This window comes from Ambystoma mexicanum, chromosome 13, assembly GCF_040938575.1.
Source record: "Ambystoma mexicanum isolate Mex_15411 chromosome 13, UKY_AmexF1_1, whole genome shotgun sequence".
NCBI lineage: Eukaryota > Metazoa > Chordata > Amphibia > Caudata > Ambystomatidae > Ambystoma > Ambystoma mexicanum.
In genome coordinates, this window is record NC_090938.1 from 511430452 (window position 1) to 511447479 (window position 17028).

Consider the following 17028-nt stretch of genomic DNA (forward strand, 5'->3'; position numbering starts at 1 on the left):
TTTGTCGGATAGGATGAATCCCAAGTAAGACAATGAGGATTGAGCAAATGCACATTTCTCAGGTTTTACCAGTAGACTGTGATGTTGTAGTCTGTGCAGAACTTTCTTTACATGTCGGTATGTTCCTCCTGGCTCCGTGAAAAGACTAAAATGTCATCCAGGTAAACCACTGTGTTAAGGTTCAGAAGGTCGGAAAACAATCGGTCCATGAATCTCTGGAAAATGGATGGTGCATTGACTAGGCCAAACGGCATGACTTGGTATTCAAACAACCCATAGGGAGTGCGAAACGCCGTCTTCCACTCATCTCCTGTTCTTATGCGGAGTAGATGATACGCATTCCGTAGATCAAGTTTAGTAAACACAACAGAGCCTTGGACAGCCTCTAGAATCTCTGATATGATAGGCATAGGGTATCGATCTTTTATGGTCACTCTGTTTAACCCCCGATAGTCGATACAGGGCCGCAGCTCCTTGGTGTCCCGTTTGGGTATGAAAAACAGAGAGGCCCCAGCGGGGGATTTGGAAGGTCTTATGAGTCCATTTGCTAAATTATCATCAAGGTAACATCGGAGTACAGCCTTCTCCGATACAGAGAGGGAATACATCTTCCCAAAGGGGACCAATGCTTGTGGCACTAGGTCGATACCACAATCCTCTGGGCGATGTGGAGGAAGCTTAATGGGGGTCTGCTCCTGAAAGACTTCATTGTATTCTGAAAGACATTCCGGTATGCAATGGATGGAACTGCTTTCAACAGCAGACATGGTCTTAACAGTTGCGAATGTTGGTTCTGGAAGACATTCTCGCAGGCAAAAAGCGGAATGAAAACTTAGTAGATTCTTAGACCAATCCACCGTTGGGTTGTGTTTCCTGAGCCACCCAATTCCTAAGATGACAGGGAAGTGGGCCGCCCGTATAATGTCGAACTTTATGATTTCAGAATGCTGGTGAATGGACACCTGAATCTCCTCGGTGGTGTGAGTAATGAGTCCTGAACATAGGGGTGTACCGTCCACTCCTTCAACCTTTTGGTCCTCCTTTTTTTCAATCCTTAGCAGACCCACCTTATCAGCCCAAAAGGTGTCAAGGAAGTTTCCAGCCGCCCCACAATCCAGTAGAGCCTGCGTCTCTACCTCTCTCTTCCGGAAATGGAGTTTTATGGAAATCACCATGAGACGCACATCTTCGCTCATCTGAGATGAGGCCACAGAAAGTGTAGTGTAGGAACAAGGTGTAGCCCCTCGATAGTCTGTTCCACTGATTATCGAGGGCGTTCGTTTCCCGATCTCCTTGGGGGCACATCGGGACAGTCTCTCAACAGATGGTTGGCGGCTCCACAATATAAACAAAGGTTCCCTTCACGTCTCCTCTTCTTTTCTTCGGCAGTCAACGGAGATCTGGTGCTTCCGACCTGCATGGGTTCATCTCTGGCGGGACGCGATCCAGGTGAGGAGGAGGTGGGGGGTATATCCAAGAAAGAATGTGGACCTCGAACCTTCTTCCTTTCGTTTCTTCGTTCCGTCAGGCGGAAATCTATTCTTAGAACTGCAGTTTGAAGATCTAAAAAGGTTTCTGGGCGCGGGATCCGGGCAAGCTCATCCTTGAGCTCTTCTCGCAAGCCCCGGCGGAATATGGCATACTGGGCCTGCTCTTGCCAACCTGCCTCTGCAGCGAGTTTCTTGAAAGTGGAGATATAGGATAGTAAGTCGGTACTCCCTTGACGCACATCCAGCAAGTCTTCGCTAGCCACGTGTGAGCTTTCGGTTCGCAAAAAGGTGTGTCGCAGTAGTTCCTTAGAGGCCGCATAGTCCTGCAACACTGGGTCTGATAGAGATACCAATGGAGTAGCCCATGCCAAGGCGTTTCCTGTCATGTGCCTGATCATGAAACCCACCTTGGAATGATCTGTGGAAAAGGCATTTCTGCGGAAGGTGAAATGAATATTACAGGCTTCCAGGAATTCCTTAACCTTTCTTTCCGAGCCGTCGAATTTACCTGACACCAGGGGTAGTGGGGGTAAATCAGTTGTCTGTTGTTCTCTTGCAGCTACTCTTTGTTGGAGCGCCATGTTGTCAGCTTTTAGTGTTTGGACTTCTACGTTGAGGGTTTGGACAGCTGTCACCAGCTCTTGCAGTTGTTGTGGCGTAGCCATGTCTTCTTTCGGGCGTTGCAAACTATCAGGACTGACACTATGGGCTACGGGACTTGCTAGGTGATCAGCTATATCTTCGTCTTCACTCGATTGATAACCCTCCCCAATCTCTTCCTCCTCACCTGAATAGTCCAGTTTCTTCCGGCGGGTAAGTCGGATGTACGGCTTCTTCTTTTTTAGAAGATATGGTCTACCTCGGAAAGAAGCCACCGTGACTCCCAGACAGAGAAAACCCACGGTGACTCCCCTCCGCGACAGCCAGAGGGGAAAAAGCCACTGGAACGGCAAAAAAACCCCTAGATCATATATAGTCGTGAAGGTTGTGGAAGTCGTCGGCACTGCAGTAGGTTGAACGGTCCTTCGCCGAAAATCCAGGAAATAGTAAGGTCGGCGTGACTCCGTTAATCAAGGGAAATGAATAGGGCGGTTTACAGGTAGATACCCCTCGGGTTGGAAGACAAGAGTGAACGGAATATCCGGGAGATAGAGAATCCTAGAGCGTAGAAATCTCAGCAGAAAATCAGCACGGGAACAAAACACATGAGAAGGTACACAGGGTCCAAAGAAAGGGGGGGGGCCCCTAGGGAACGGGAGGAGGAGAAAAAACAGGAAGAGTAAGGAAGACGTGATAGCAAGGCAGACTGTCAGATGGAAAAACTAGCGCAAGCAACAGGGTGAGAAATGAACTCAGTTGAAACGCGCCGAGCCGCCGGCAGCCGAGTGAGATATACAAACGGCGGCGGCCATCTTGAAAACAACTAGACCGAGTCTGGTAGGTGAGGAGGAACGTAATGGAACATTTTAATGGCGTCCGTCTTTCCACCTTCGCCACAAACGCCAGTCGCCGGCGGCATTGACACATGTTCAGGCCCATAGAGTTCTCTAAGCACTGCAACACATCCCTGTTTGTGTGCAAAGGTCTTCAGGCTTTTTGTTGCAAATTTTGAGCAGTATGGGAGAGGGGGAGTCAGGTGCCCTATTGAAATTAAATGCACCCTGCTTTCGGGAGCAGGGTGCATTTAATAACAATAGAGTACTGAGCTTTTGCATCAGCGCCTATCGACAAATTTGCCAGCCCCCCCGCATGATCAGGTGTTTGCAGGGGTAGGGGGCAGGAAATGTTTCTTGCTGTCCAGGGCACTGCTGCCGCTAAGGCCAGCCCTGATGTTCACTGTGTACTTCAGCAAATAAGTCCATTGACACATTCTTCTGCTCTCCCTGTCTATATGTTAAACTAGCTGGGGTAACCACCGTTGGCCGTGTTTTCTGATCGAGTGGTGTCTCATGTTCCCTGGTGGATGTTGCTCTTGTCCTCATGTCGGCAAGTCTTGCTTCAGTTTGCTCTGGTGTCTCATGTGCCATGGAGGATGTTGCTCTTGTCCTCATGTCAGCAATTCTTGCTTCAGTGTGCTCCGGTATCTCATTTGCCCTGGAGAAAGTTGCTCTTGTCCTTTGGTTGACAAGTCGCGCTGCTGTTTCTTGTGTTTCAGAAGTTCTTGATATTGATTTTTGCTTTGCATCAGATGGAGCCTTTCCAAGTGAAGCTTTTTTGTTGTTGTGCGGCATGTTTCAGTCACTCAATGGCTTCAGCACATTTGAGAAAATGTCCAGGAAAGATTGATTCGATTGATTGTGCTCTCTTCTCGTGAATGAACTTAAGTAAACTTTAACCTTGCCTTGTGCCATATTTGGAGTGGCGTGATAAAACATATTTTGTTTTAATTCCCTTTAAAAATGCTTTATAATAAACAGTTTCGACCTGTATACAGTAGTAATACATTTAAAAGGAATAACCAGCACACCGAACATTTAGCTTCAGACACTTTTCACATTTTTGCCTCCTTCAAGTACCTACTTTAGTGAATCGGCGTATGCATCAGTAAATGAGGGTGTCTACGAAGTGAATTTTCTGCAGCCAAACATAGACTACAATTGTGTCCAGAATAATGAGGAATCCATGCAAAATATGGTAGCATTGGGTTCAACGTTGTGGATTTGTATAGCCGGACAAACATACACACACATCCAAAAATATTTTGGCATATAAGATTTTTGCATCGAAACATAGACCACCATCTTGCCCCAGACAAAAGAGGAATCCATGCAAAATTTGGTAGACGTGGGTTCCATGGTGTGGATTTGTATAGCCGGATAAACATACACACACACATACATACATTCAGCTATATATATATTAGATTAGCAATTCCGTTTTGTAGGGAGAAGTAGAGATGTAATAGGGAATTTCTATCCACTAGGATGGATTTAAGACTATGCGTCTCGCTACCGTTGCCTTCTGTACTTCTCTCAACAGGCGTATCTCTGCTAACTGGATAGAAGAAGGCTGTGATTTTTCCAAGCTGTGCCCCTTGAAGCTGGGCAGTGTAAACTAGGTCCCTGTGCACCACACCTTTTAAACTTGCCACCTCCATCTCCATTGAATTAGCCCCTTCATTGAAAGTGATATGTGCTACGTTTACCCGTAGGCTTCTTATCATTTGGCTTCCTCAGCATGCTATGATGTAATTCGTTAGAGAACAATTACAAATGGCGAGACTATGATTTTAAAATAATAACTCAACACTAACTTTTCCTTAACTCTAGTTGCAGCCGATCCTGAGTCACATAGCAGCAGACTTCTTTTGACTAGTTCTATACTCTTGGATCTCTAAAATAGAAGACATATGGTCATCAAAGTCCTTCTGTGTTCACTAGTCAGAACAACAGATCGCCATATCTACAAAGCACTCCTCAGAACCACCGTATTGCAGCGTTGCTTACTCTTTTGACGTCCTTCGAGACGCACGTCACAATACAGTGAATCTCAAGAATGTAGAACTAGTCAAAAGAAGGCAAAGAATCAATGGCACTGATGATATATAGTGATTGAAGGAAGCCGCACACTATAAGTACTACCGACCCGGCTGTGATCTGCATGGGGGTGTAGGGGGTAAGTTTGTAAATAAAAGATATACTCGTGTAGATATTCTCTATCCTGCTAAATATGATTGGACGAATAAGATACATATGGATTTCTTCTTGATTATAGGACACAGAGACAGAGGTTGGATGTCTGTTATGGGAGGTGATTAAAATACACAGATCCAGAGACCACTTGGTTGTGTGTCTGGACTTGTAAGTATATTTGGTATATGACCAATAAAAGGACAATGATCACGATCAGGGTAGAGAATAAATCAGATTTTTTCTTTCCCATTGTAATTCACAGGACCTAGTCAAACAGGAGATTAGTTACCAGTGAAGGATTTACTCCATTACATCTATCTGCATCTCCTGAGTTGTTATACAGGGGTGAGTAAGATGTGTTGCATCTATTGTTTAGAATTGCATATATGACAGTAATAGTCATTGATTGAAGAAATGGGGATGACACAAGACCCTGATAGGTTTTTATTTTATGTATGTTTTTTAGATTTGAAATGGCTTACTCCAGTCCATAAGAAGCCAGACAACTAGATTTTGCCTCACGTCCCGAGGAAGGTCTTAAGAAGAAAAGGACAGCACTGTTGTCCAATTGACCGAAACATGTGTCGATGACCACACAAATTGTTTGGAAATTATAAACAAACTGTATATGACATCATTAGCAAGGACAGGGTCAGAGAAACTAGATGTTGAAAAGATAGCTGCAAACATTTGTGTACCATTTGGGTATTGCTACACTATTGTAGGCCGTTATGGTTTTATGTACGTATGTATTAATGAGAGATTGAGAGTATTGGGGTATGAGTTGTGAAAGAATTGTGACTTTTTTGTAAAAAGGAAAATGTTTTTTTAAAGGATACATACAGATATATGTTTATTTGTGAATTATTTAATACAATTTGTACTAATCGAGATAGTGAGTTGTGTCACCCTGATCCACTGGTCCAATCTTTGTTTTTTCTAGGAGAGCATACCAGCCTACCAGGCAGTTGCAAGTGTGGTTATAGGAGAAAGTCCTGCCAGGGAAGCACACCAGGCAAGGGCAAACTGAACAGTGTATAAGAAATACATCATGGAAAAGAGGTCCTGAGAAGGATATAGCAGGACTAGCAACAGGCTCTGTTGCTGATCAAGAGAAGAGGAGTGAAAATCTGGCAAAAGTGTACACCATGTATCCTACCAAGGTACAAATTCACAGCCAAGTTGTTTTGTGTACCAGTTGTGTTGTTATCAATAGAACAGGAGTGTAAACCTGGCACGGAAGTACACCAGATATCCTACCAAGGTACAGACTTGCAGCAAAGTTGTCTTGTTTACCAGTTGTGTTGTTGATCAAGATAAACTCAAGGAACTGATATTCTTGAGTATAAAACAGATTGACGAGAAATCCAGGGGAACACCCCTGGAACAAGCAACTCTATCTTCTGGAACATGTGTGTTGGAGTTACGCATTTTTCCTTTTTTTGAATATTTATTCACTACTTAAGGCCAAAGACATTTTTCCTTTTCACCTTAGAGTTGATTTTTAGAATGTGAGGGCCAGAATAGTGCTTTGGATACAGTGCATTTTGCCTTGGACATTCTGACCACTGACGGACTCTTAGTTTTGGTTTTAGGTAGGGAAACCATTCTTGGAGCATGGGCAGAGAGGCATTTCCCTGCCCCCTTTTTATTTGAATACAAATCTTTGACCAAAACCATGAATCCCCTGTATCTCAGTCTCATTCTCATTCCTGGTTCCTCACACAGCCCTTGCCATGTTTACTTGAATTCTCATATGCACAAGCTCTCTCATGTTCACATACCTTCTCATTTCAAAGGCGCGTCCATCTTGCCAAACCCTTATGTCTACAGACCCTTTTATTCTTCATTTTCCTGTGCTGTTAACTGGACTGTACACCAAACCAACAATCTCCTAAGTCGTTACTGCTCAGATGTATTACCAAGTGAAGGTTTGGTGAGAACCTTTCAGGTCCTCTAGGTCAGTTTCACAGAATTCTACACCAGTAGTGGTTCTGAAAAACCGTGTCGCATCGCCCTTATTCTCTCAGCCAATAGCTTCATTCTACTGGGCTAGAGAAGGAGCTAGTGGATTTTTTCCAATTGGTTGGGCCTAGTCTGCCTGCACAGGAGGCCAGGCAATAGTCCCTCTACATTACATTATGGTATCTATACTTTATGGGTATCCATTATAAATGCAGAACTGTAGGTAACAGAATGCACAGAAAAAACACAATCTGGGTTTGATGGGGTACTCACGCACGCCATTGAACCCTTTTGAGCTAACTTAAATATTTGCAGGCCATGGTGGAGAGTACGATTAAAATGTTGGTGTTTGTCCACATCGTGAGGGAACCCAAAAGATGTAAATATGCACCATGTGGGCTACGAGTGGTGTATCCTGCACTGCTTCTTTCTTTGGATTGTGGTACTTGTAGTTTTGTCTTTTTTATAATAAATGCAATTCTGTAAGTGGAAGTATGCAAGGAAAGTAGGGAGTAATGGATGTGCTTATTCACAAGCTAAATGGGGCAACTTGAGACATATGTAAATCCCTGGTGGGGATTTAGTAAAACATTTAGATGGCCCCAAACAGCATTACAAACAAGGAAATTGGCAGTTTTAATGAAAATTGTTAACTGCTCCCACAAAAGTGTTACTGAAGATAGGCCTTGCTGTGACCCATTTGCTATTAATTGCTGCCTCCTAGGAGTTTTGCATATGGTCTTTACCCTTTCTGTAATGGCTTGGCAGGCAAAGAAAGATGGAGTGGGTAAGATTAGTTCTAAACCTTCCAGCCATTACCTCTTTTATTTTGCTGATGTCACCCCAAGTCGCCCAAAAGTGGGTCCTTTGCCTTTTGGACGTAGGGACATAACCTACACTTCACAGACAACTCCCAACAAGGTGGAAAAACGTGGCTGTGGTTGGTTGCGGCTTCATACACAAGGGGTATGACCAAGCAGTTTGGGCTGCACTGCCACGCATGGGGTGGGACCAAGCCTCATTTGCATATGATCTTTCCCCTTCTGTAATGGCTTGGCAGGCGTAGAAGGATGGTCTGGACGGTAGCCCAGAGCGTTGTCAGTGGTAAAGCATCATTTTAAAACTTCCAGCCAACACCTCCTTTGTTTTGCTGATGTTCCCCTGAATGGGACGGTATACCCACAGGTGGGCCCCATGCCAGCTGGGGCTAGAGACCCAAGTTACACCTCGCTGATGATGCCCACCAAGGCCGAAAGCATGTATGGGGTTGCTTGTGGTGTCTTGCGGAAGGGTTGTGACCAAGTACTTTGGGCTGGAGTGCCCATGTGTGGGGGGGGGGGGGCAAGACTGATTTGCATATGTTCTTTCCCCTTTCTCTAACGGCTTGGCAGATGAAGAACAATGGTCTGGAGGGTTGCCCACAGTGATACTAGTGGTTAAGATTAATTCTAAACCTGTCAGCCTCCCCCTCCTTTGTTTTGCTGCTAGGCAGCTGATGACTTAAGGAGTAAAGGATGGACAGAAGGAAAAAGTAATTGAAAGCGTAGCAGGGACCCTGGTAAAGACTTCTCTAGTCCTGAGACTCACCTCTCACCCGACAGGACCCGCTTGGGCGTCCATCAGGAGAAACAGGGGAGGTGGGGGGAGGGGGAGAATCTGCACATTATCAGCGAGCACACTACTCTAAAATAAACAATGTGTGCTGAAAGGGAATTTCTGGGAAGTGAGGGGGGCGGGGCTTCCAGTGCTGAAAACTATATGTCAGTAGTGAAGGAAGGAAGTCGGTGTAAACGTTGGGGGGGGCTTCATAACTTCGGTGGACAGTCACATCCCCTTTGAAAGCCCACGGCAGTTGCGCCCATGCTTCAGGAATGTGCAGGAAAAGTCCCGGCCACATGCACGGTGAAGTCATTGCTCACATCCAGACAAGCCTTTCCTGGCGGATGGACACATTCGTGCGGGGATCGCGTTTCCTTTCTGGATGAGGAGAGCAGGCGCGGAGCCAGGCAGACCTTCCTTTGTCAGACGCGGCTTTCTTAAAGGCAATGGAAGTCCCCCATACACAGCCTCTTATTCCTGTGGCTTGCTGACTCGCCTCTTCACCGCTTGCCCTGCTTCTCCAACCTTCCCCTTTGCTTTTCGATTTTCAAACACATTCGAATGCATCAGACAATGTCAGTGCCGCAGCAAGCATGCGGCAAGCAAAACAAGCAGGAGGAGGATCCCCACCCGAAGCTCTGCCTGCTCCCTATTTCTATGCACGACACCTCGAGACAGTCCTGTTTTTTTCCATGACAGGCTGGGATTTGTAGGCCAATACTTAAAGTGGGGGAGCTAAACTACAAAAGCCAGAATGTGATAGGCCAATCAGAACTGGCTCGAGGTGTCACACATGGAACTGGGAATCTTAACAGCTGTGGCAATGGCTGGGATATTGTTTAAAGTGACACTGCTTTGGGGATATGGGCCTGGCCCACAAAGATTTTTTCGAGGGGTAAGTGTAACTTTCTTCTGGAAAATACGGTAGGTTATGAATACATGAAACAAAATAACTCATTTCCAATTCACAAAAGAAATCGGGGGTTAATTATCCAAAGTTTGAAATAGTATGGCACACACCGACATATGTCAGACTTCTGTCTGAAAGTACCGTAGGGCTGCAGTCGTGTTCTCAAAACCAGTAGCTGTAACGCCGTCGAAGCACGCATGCGTGTCATGATTCCAGACGCATGTGCACGTGACCGAGGCGCGTGTTCATATTCGCCACTGCTTATTCGAAAGTGCATTGCCTGGCATATGTTTGTATCTGTGCCACAGCTGTACAGCACCCCAAAACACGTGAAAAGCAGCGGGCGTGCGTGTAATCTTGCATTCAACGCAAAGACACCTGTGATGTTTTCAGATCATTGACTTCATTCAAATGTCTGGCAGGGACCGGTAAAGCCGGCCTAGGAGGGCTAATTCACCCTTGCTGTGAGCTACCTAGAGGCGGTTAGGTGGGTTGTGCAGAGCCCCAGCTGTTACAGGCCACAAGGCACCGGCCCCTTTAAGGGAAAGGGAAAGTAACGACTGGGAAGGGAGGGGTGGGAGGAGAGGACGAGGGGAGGAGGGAAGAGGGGAGGGAAAAGGAAGTCAGTAAGAAGATAGAAATAAAAAGGGTAAAGACGTATCCTCTGTCGGTGCGTTATTGTGTGAGTGGGCCCGTTTCCAGAACACAACAACTGGCGTCGAGCAGTAGCCCACGGTGCCGTCCCATGAGGAGGGAACGTGCACAGCCCGGACAGGAGGAGGCGGACCGAGGCAGAGATTTCAGGGTCGAAGCTGCACTGTCAGCGAGACGACGCAGCGTGCTGTCAGAAGGAGGAGAGCAGCAGGACCAGCCCGGAGGCAAAAGGCCCAGCAGTGCCGCCAGTGAAGAGGACCACACCAGGAGGTTCCAGAGGGGAAGAAAGGCACAGCAGTGCTGCTGGTGAGGAGGGCCGCGCCAGGAGGCTCCGGAGGGAAAGAAAGGCCCACCAGTGCTGCCGGTGAGGAGGACCCCCCCCAGGAGGCTCCAGATGGCCGGAGGACAACCAGCGGGAAGAAGATTTGCTCGGAGAAGAGGGCGGTCAGCAGTGCGGCCGGCGAGGAGGACCGCAACGAAGGAAGAAGCAGAAGAACCACGAGTGACGCAGCGCGGTGTCCGACAACAGCTATAACAAGGTACAGAGGCGGTCTAAGGGGCGGGAACAAGCGGCAGAACACGCCGCATGAAGAAGCAAGACGCACAAAGCACCCAAATAATAAAGCCACTAGAAAGCGAGGACTGGCATTATACGCCTGAATAAAAACTCGCCCACACATCCTGGAAACCACTAGAAAGAGAGGATTACCCACAAGTAAAGGAGCAACTGACCGGCTCATTAACCCACTAGAAAAGCGAGGACGGCCCAAGAGGAAAGGTAGATCTACATGCACAACAAGCCCACTAGGAAGCGCGGACTAGCCCTCCCACCCGCAACTGATACCAAAAGCACATGTCCTAGGGACGTAGCAAGAGCAGAAACTGAGAAGCCAAACAACCTCAAATAAAAATGTCGCAATCAGGAAGCGCGGCAGCAGATGGTGCCATACCACCTTCAGCAGGGGTAACACCCACGAACCCAATATCATTTCTGCGCCGTCCGAATCCTTTCACGCTCGAGCCACAAGAAAATCAAGGCCAGAAATGGCAGGAATGGATGGACGCTTTTGGAGTATTCATGAGATCCGTGGAAAATCAAGACGCACCCAACAAGCTAGAGATATTCACCAACCTGGTGGGAAAGGACATCAAGAGCGTCATTAAAACCATTCCCACTCAAGAGAGAACGACCTACTCGTTACTCATCACTGCAATCATCGGCCGCCAATAGTTTCTACCGAACAGAGACTATGAACGATACACATTCAACCAGTGTACCCAGGCACCCCACGAAACAATGGGACAGTTCATCCTACGCCTCCAAAAGAAAATAACATACTGTCTCTTTGCGAATTTCAACGATGACGAAGCCATCGGCTAAGGGTGATCAAGGGGTGTCTGTCCTCCGAGTTCATGAAACACCTGTTGAAGAAACCCCTTCCCCTCCAGGAGATAGCGGAACTGGCAAGGGTCTATGAGCACATTGACGCTCAAGCTGCTAACATCGAAAATCCGAGGAAACTAGATACGGTAGCCGCCATCACCAACAACCCGCAAGGTCAGACCCGCCACTTTGGCGCCTCGTCCCGCCAAGACACCTGGAACTCAGCCCGTCGGACCCAACCCGAGAGACAGTGCTACCGTTGCGGGTTTGAGTTCCCCCACAAAGGGCAGTGTAAGCGATATTCAATCAACACTACAGCTAAGTCAATGCCTAGTCTGGGATGCTGAGGAAAACCCTTATTGATGTATTTTTATATTCAGTTCAGTACTCTGGATGACAACCCTTGTATAACACCCCCCTCTTAGAATCCCCCTAACCCCACTGAGCCAAGAAGTAGGTTTGTTTTGCAAATTAAAAGGTTTATTTGAAAAATTAAACAATATATATATATATATATATATCACACTTTTATAATAAATTAATATCTGATAGTACACTGAGACATATGATGTGGATCCACAATGGGTAATGTTACAGTGGTACACTTGATTACTTAGGAGTAGTATAGAGGATGAGGTAGCTGAGAGTGCTTTTATGGCTTCAAGGACAACGCAATGATGAATGAAATGCAGTACAGAAAATAACTTGATATGGCTTCAACAAAAGGCAATGTAATCACTTTTCCTTGACAATTCACTCCCCCCATATGCAATGTAAGAAATGGAAGGAGAGCACACAGTCTTCAAGAATCCCAACAAAATGCAATACGAAATGCAGTTCCCCCCCAGCAAGCTTAGAGGAAAACAGGTAGAGGTTTGAAACACAGGCCCAAAATGCTTTTAAATGTGATGGCAATGAAGTGAAAAGGTGCTAAAATTGCTTTTAATTCCCTCTAGAGGTTCAGGGTAGGTGATGGCTACTTTATATTAGTTCAGGCTCACTTTAACAATACTCTATGAATGATTAGCAGATTGCAAACAAATTTTAGCAAAGAGAAGCAAAAAGCTGCTGATTTCTACAGATGAAGAAATCGGCCAAATCGTAAATCGCGGTAAATTTCGCGAGTGTGTGTCTCGCGATTACGGAAAATGTATAGGGAGTAGGAAGTCGGTTCTAGGTTCGTTGGAAAGCCTATATTCTAAGCTTTCAGATGAATTTCGTTGCTAGCCCAAACGGTTCCAGAGATACGGACGATTAACTAAAGGTAGTTTTTCAGATTTAAAGTAACTCAAAATGACAGGTGACAGCTTGCAGCTGCAGAATTGACAGGTGACAGTTGTGCAGCTTTAAAAATGACAGATGACACGATTTCTAGGAGGCAGTTCTACTTAGGTTAAAATAGTTTGGATTAGATTATTTTAACTAAGAGATTGGTTCTGCACAGTTCTGCTAGGTACTCACAATATAAATCTGAACTAGGCCTCATCACGGATCTGGTCAACACGTCCGGCTGCGGTTCTGTCTGCTCGGCGGGTCAATCAGGCACCGGTTCTGTTCACGGCGATCTGGGTCAGCTCTGCTCTGCTGGTCTAGCCTCTCTGGATTCTGGATGTAACACTGCTTTCTGGGTACTGCTACCGGTTCTTGCAAAAATTCTCGGCAAAACCTCAAACAGCTGTTGAATAGTTTGGTTAGTTTTGAGGCCTGCTGAAGAGGATTCAGCTGGTGGATTCAGGCCTCTCTGCTACAAATTCTGGAGTTAATTTCTGCTACAGGTTATGGAGATTGATGGATTTGAAGTCTGGATCTCTGGATGTGAAGTCGTCGGTCAGCATGCTCCACAGCAAATGGAATTGACTGTCTCTACCTGTCCCAGCAGTCTCTTTTTATGTGTTTTGAAAATGGGTGTGTGCCTGGTCATAACTAAACCTGCCCCTCTCACTTATCATTGGCCAATTCCTCCTCTCTCCCTTGATTGGGGGAAGGAAATGTGAGTCAGAGTGATGCTGTAGGTTTTATGGTCAGAGGAACCTGCCCTTGTCAGATTGCACACAAATCTATTTCTGACCCAAATACATATTTATCTATGTACCATTTTTCTAATATTATAGGTCCAGTTAACATATTTTCTGTAGCACCAAACCATCCGATCCCTGTCTTTGTACGATGTCGTGTCCACTGATGACAGAATTCTCCCCTTTTCATCCAGATAACGACCTCTAAACCTTTCCAGATTTTACACAAATGTGCACCAGGGATATGGGTTACAGATGATAAAGTGTCAGATTTTTAACATGCATACATTTGGAGTGAGACCCTATTTTCCGCTAGCAACCCCCCAGAATACACCACAGGGTCCTAACGCCTCCTAAAATGTTCACAGAAAAATCACAAAAATATTGATATTACTTATATAATTCTGACAAGTCCGCACTATGAGTTATCTATCTTTTTAAAATCATGCTCTGGTCAAAAAGGGGTGTGGCTTCCCACATCACAGGGTAGAATAACTGGTTTATCCACTTCCCTCAAGCCAGCTTGTTCACAGAGACACAGCTGCCCCCCAGTTTCTCCCAAGAGGAAGCTATTTTACGACACCCCAATATAACATTTGCCTGAGTCAAGGAAGTTGCATTTTTCTGTCCCTTCCAGTTCCCAGGTGCTCCACCCCTAATCTAATCAGAGAGGTGAACTCCTTTTGGCAAGGGGCAGCAGGATGCAGCTAGGCCTGGGAAGAGTGGCTGTTGATCCAGTTTCAACTCCTGTCGGGGGTAGTTGTCAGGCAGAATCCAGTTTCATTAAGCCAGGTTTCAGCTAAATGTCACTTTAGTTCCCAGTTTAAATCAAAACTTACAATTTTTACATGTACATTAAATAATTACTTCCTTCAAGTCATTTCAGAATATAGTTTTACATTGTATCCACCTCTTAGCAAGTCTTTCCTTGGCCTGGTTTTGTTTCATTTGTTCAGTTTTACACAAAAGTCTGGTGGTTTTAAAACGCCGGCTTTCTGATAGTGGTGAGTACTGGTAATGCAACCATTTTTGGGATTAAGAAAATGAATTCCCCACAGTTCTGAGTTGCTTTTTGGCAATCAGCATTGCCATTCCCAATGGTTTCAGGCTACTGTGTGTGTAGCCCAATGGTGGTTTTAGGCAGTGCCCTCCTGTGCTCACAACATAGGCAAAAATGGGTGGCAGCCTATTCTTCATGTTTTCCCTGTGCACTCTCTGGGGAGTTCTGGCCATCATGATGTTTTCCATGCCAGTACTGCACAGTTTTATGGTAGGGCTTGGATGCATGGGTAAAAACATCCCACAAGCCCCCCCTCTTGCGATGGCATTCTGTCCTTTCGCTGATGGAACTCGCAAGATCTGGGATGTTCACCTCCTTTTCTTCCAATTCCATGGATGGCACAGTTCAGCATCTTTTCCTCCCTCCAGTCGATCAATCAGTTCTCCTTGCTGGTCCTGATGGGAGGATTGGGTCGGTACCCCGGGTCCCTCGGGTCTCTGCTCCCGGTCCCCGGTCGTCCTCCTTGGTCAGTCTCCATGGTTTCATCTCTCCTAGGATGATAAAGCAAAGCGGCAATACCTATTCGTAGACATTTCTTCACCACTATTAATGGTGTGGCGAACATATACATTTTATGAATCAGAAGATATGAACATATACATTTTCTTTTTTAAATTAGGAGACAAGAACATATATATATATATATACAAGGATCACAGAATTTTATATGCTATATGTGGAATATTTTAGGGTTGGAACTGAATGACTCTGGAGCGGCCCCCTCTGGGATTCCAGTGGATTCCTCCAGTTGTTGCAGAGTGTGCCTGGGATGGCAACACTTTAGCTGATTTATATGTACCCGCTTGTCTTCCCCTTTCTCCAGTCTGCCTTTGGGGATGCAGATCTTATAGGCAACAGGGGAGATCTTGTCTATAATTTCAAACGGTCCCTTCCATGTAGGCAAGAATTTTCGCTGTTTGGCCTGGTTCCTTTGGAAATTGTATAGATAGACCCGATCACCCACCTTATATTCCTTTCGGGTAGTTATTAAATCATAGTGGGTCTTCATGCTCTCGGCTGATCTTTCTAGATTCCGCTGAGCATAGGCAAAAGCATGCTGAAGGTGTTTCCTTAAATTCTCCACATACTCATGAGTTGTGGAGGCATTTATCAGCGTTTGCTCTTGGGTTCTGTAGAGCAAATGCTGGGGAAGCACCATCTTGCGTCCTTTCATAAACTCAAATGGTGACATTTTGGTTGCAGATGAAGGGGTAGATCTGATGGCCATGAGGACCAGAGGTAATCGGATATCCCAACTTGGCCCAGAATCTGCCACAAACATTTTTAATATGCTCACAATGGTTTGGTTGTATCTCTCCACTGCTCCAGAAGAAGCTGGCCTGTAAGCAATGTGTAGCTTCCTTTTAACCCCCAGTATCTCCCACATCTTTGTCATTACTTCACTGGTGAAGTGGCTACCCCTATCAGACTCAATCCTTTGAGGTAGACCAAAACGGGAAAAGATGTGGTTAATCATCAGGGCAGCTGCTGTTTCTGCCTTGCAGTTTGGGGCCGGGAGACATTCCACCCACTTGGTAAACAAGCATGTAACGGTCAACATGTACTTGTTTCCTCTAGACGAGCGAATCACAGGGCCTACAAAGACGATTTGCAAATATGACCATGGCAGAGTCATCCCCCTCTTTTGGAGAGGTGCACGGTGCGTGAGGGATGATGGCTGAAATTGTGCACACACAAGACACCCCTTCAAGTATTGGTCGAGGTCCTGCCCCATGTGTGGCCAGTATGAAACCTCTCTTAAGATTTCCAGTGTTGTGTGAAACCCCCTATGACCGGCGGTGGCCGCATCATGGGCGTGACATAACATCAGGCTTCGGAATGAGGTAGGAACCACCTACTGATCGTGGCCAGCTTTGGATTTCCTTACCAACAAACCGTCTTGGATTCGGAACATTTTTGGACATTTCATCAACACTCTTAGGTCCTCTTTCCCAATGTAATCGGTATCCGTCAGGGGAAAGTCCTCAGGGCCCTCAATGTGTTGGTACAACTTACCAATTATTGGATCCCCCTTCTGAGCTGCAATCAAATCAGCATCAGGGGTCTCCTTACTCCATTGTGCAGTTGAAAGATCATTGTGAGCATTCGTCTGGGACCTAGTGATAGCAGTGACCTGGATTTCCCCCAACAGGGACTCTATTTCTATTAGATCCCCTTGGATGGCCCCGGTTTTGGCCAGCTGATCAGCTAAGTCATTTCCAGTTTTGTCTGGTCCCTCTACTTTGGAATGACCCTTGATCTTTTTCCAGTAGATGGTCATCCCATTCGATGTGACCAGATCATCAATATTTTGGATTA

At 45.9% G+C, this 17028-nt stretch overlaps 1 long non-coding RNA gene across 1 annotated transcript; it reads left to right on the forward strand.

Moving 5' to 3' along the window:
* Positions 1-5203: 5203 nt before the first annotated feature.
* Positions 5204-5880, forward strand: LOC138520627 (uncharacterized). The gene is made up of 3 exons (XR_011282822.1): positions 5204-5290; positions 5385-5467; positions 5589-5880. It is a non-coding gene; the product is annotated as an uncharacterized lncRNA (long non-coding RNA).
* The last annotated feature ends 11148 nt before the right edge of the window (positions 5881-17028 follow it).